This window comes from Mustela nigripes, chromosome 13 (genome assembly GCF_022355385.1).
Source record: "Mustela nigripes isolate SB6536 chromosome 13, MUSNIG.SB6536, whole genome shotgun sequence".
In the NCBI taxonomy this organism is placed as follows: Eukaryota; Metazoa; Chordata; class Mammalia; order Carnivora; family Mustelidae; genus Mustela; species Mustela nigripes.
In genome coordinates this window covers 63,531,828-63,534,530 of record NC_081569.1, presented here as the reverse complement: position 1 = coordinate 63,534,530, position 2,703 = coordinate 63,531,828, and the positions used below count along the sequence as shown (strand labels likewise).

Below are 2,703 nucleotides of genomic sequence, written 5' to 3'. Positions count from 1 at the left end.
TATTTATTTATTTATTTATTTAGAGGGAAAGCATGCTTGAGAGCAGGGGAAGGACAGAGGGAGAGAGAGAGAATCTCAAGTAGGGTCCTCACTGAGCAGAGAGCCCAATATGTGGGGCTCATATCACCACTGAGATCACGACTTGAGCTGAAATCAAGAGTCAGCTTCCTAACTCATGAGCCACCCAGGCACCCCTGAATTTCCTTTTTATTTTTTTTCTTTTATTTTTTTAATTTTAAATTTATTTTTAATTTTTTAAAAGATTTTATTTATTCATTTATTTTACAGAGAGAGAGCAGGAATACAAGCAGGGGGAGTGGGAGAGGGAAAGCAGCCTTCCTGCCAAGCAGGGAGCCCAATGTGGGGCTTGATCCCATGACCCGGGGATCATGAACTGAGCAGAAGGCAGATGCTTAACGACTGAGCCACCCAGGTGCCCCTAAAAATTTTTTTTAAAAATTTTATTTGTCAGAGAGAGAGAATAAGTAGGGAGAGCAGCAGGCAGAGAGAGAAGCAGGCTCCCCATGAGCAGGGAACCCAATGTGGGGCTCAATCCCAGGACCCCAGGATTGCGACCTGAGCTGAAGGCAGACGCGCTTAACCCACTGAGTCACCCAGGCGTCCCTCAGACATTTCTTTTAAGTGACCACAAAGATTTTAATTTACCCCATTTTTCTTTTTCGGAGAACCCTTCCCACATGTCCCCACCCCCAAACACCGTAACTGTTGAGAATTAGAACTATAGACTTAAGGAGAAACTTTTCCTTTTCATCGCTGGCAGGAAACAAAGTCAGAGAATGAAGGTGCCCTCTTTTTTATTTTACAGATCTGATGCGTTAGATGGAGGCTCTTTGGCTGGCGAAGCCTCGGGCGGACTGGGAAGATTCTGTATCTGACTAGGCCAACTTTTCTCCCACTCACTCATATCAGACTGTTGAGCAGGCACTGGTTGTGCCTTGGAAAAGTTTCTTTGGCTGATCTTCAAATATCATTTCACCTTTTCCTTTTAATGGTCCACAGATACTTGGTCTAATAATGTTGGTGGGGTTTTGACTTCCTATTGGAAATCGTTGCGTGGGACTAGAAACGGGACTTGGAGGCAAAGTGGTGTAATTCACCCAAGTTTGTAACAATGGAGGAAAACATTGCTTCCCAATCCTCTGGGTGGGAGGAGCTGCTGGGGATACTGGAATTAAACCGATGCTCTTTGAAGATGGTTTCTCTAAATTACTGTCACTCAGGTTAAAACTCTCTTCCCAAGACCGAATTATCCGGAGTGTGGTTTGTACCTACCATTCATGCATTGCTTCTCTAGTCATTAAATTCATGCCTTCCTCCTGTTTGATTTGATGAAGGCGACCAAAGGAAGCACGGATGGGGATGGGAAAAGGTGGTAAAAACCCTTTGCAGCCAGGATAATCTTTTGAAGATGAGAATGTGGTCATGTCAATCACAGACTTGGAATTCTTCACTGGCATTGTATTGACCAGACAATGTTGTTCCATAAGCATTGTGTCATTTCTTGGAGTTACCATGTCAGCTTGGAACACCTGTGAGTTATCACCAAGCCCACTTATCAATGGGGCGCTGTTGGATCTTCTCAGCATGTCATTTGTGGTGGTTGAACTCGACAGCAGCTCCAAGTCTAGCTCCATTTTCTCTTGTGCCATGTCCGCGTCGAGGAAGAAACCACTGCTTGGTTGGAAGTTCTCAAGGTTTTCTGGCTCCCATTCACACAAGGACAAGTCAGCTGGGTGAGGAGTTGTGGACAGACAGGAAAGGGGAAAAGAGAAGAAAGGAGGAACCTCTTAGATGTGTGAGGCACTCATCTTGGCAGTTCTACCTACCATCCCTAATACCAGTGGGCACAAAGTAGGGGGCAGGACTAGCTCAGAACCTCCTACCCCCCCAAACATCGGGGTCCCTAATGCTGAGAAGATCCTCCACCTCAAAGTCTATAATGAAAATGAGGAATTTATCTTGGTCACTCTCGTGAATTGTTCTTTATTACTCTCAGCAAAGGAAACCCCAAGTCTAAATTTCCTTTTCAAATCAAGACAAGGGAGTGAGAAAAGTCCATGGACAAAATCCCTGCATGTACTTAGCAAAGTAAAGCACAAGTAAAGAGCAAGTGATGGGGAAAAAAGCTAATGAAGCAAACAGAAAATGGGCAGCCAGAGAGGTAGGCGAACAAGAAAGTTTGGTGTAATGAAAACACAGAGATGAATTTCAAGGAAGGGATTTGCACACCCATGCACATGGCAGCGTTTTAAATAATGGCCAGGTGGAAGCAATCTAAATGTAATGGGTGGATGAGTGAATTAAGAAAATATGGTAAATACATAAAAAGGAATATTATTCAACCTTAAAAAAGGAGGAAATCCTGTTATGTGTTACATAACAGGGTGAATCTTGAGGACATCGGGCTGAGTGAAATAGACCAGCCATAGAAAGAGAAATACTACATGATTCTACTTATATGAGGGATCTAAAATAGACAAAATCATAGAACCAGAAAGTAGAATGGTGGTTACCAGGGTCTGGTGGGGAGGAGGAGAGAGGAATTGTTATTCAGTGGGTCTGAGTTTCAGTTTTGCAAGACGAAAAAATTCTAGAGAACTTAACAACGAGCATATGGTTAACACTAGCCTACTGTACCTTAAAAATGGTTAAGATGGGGGCGCCTGGGTGGCTCAGTGGGTT

The 2,703-nt window shown here is 43.7% G+C and overlaps 1 pseudogene; it reads right to left on the bottom strand.

The window, feature by feature from the left end:
- Positions 1 to 926: 926 nt before the first annotated feature.
- Positions 927 to 1,764, bottom strand: LOC131999359 (P2R1A-PPP2R2A-interacting phosphatase regulator 1-like; annotated as a pseudogene).
- Positions 1,765 to 2,703: the final 939 nt, after the last annotated feature.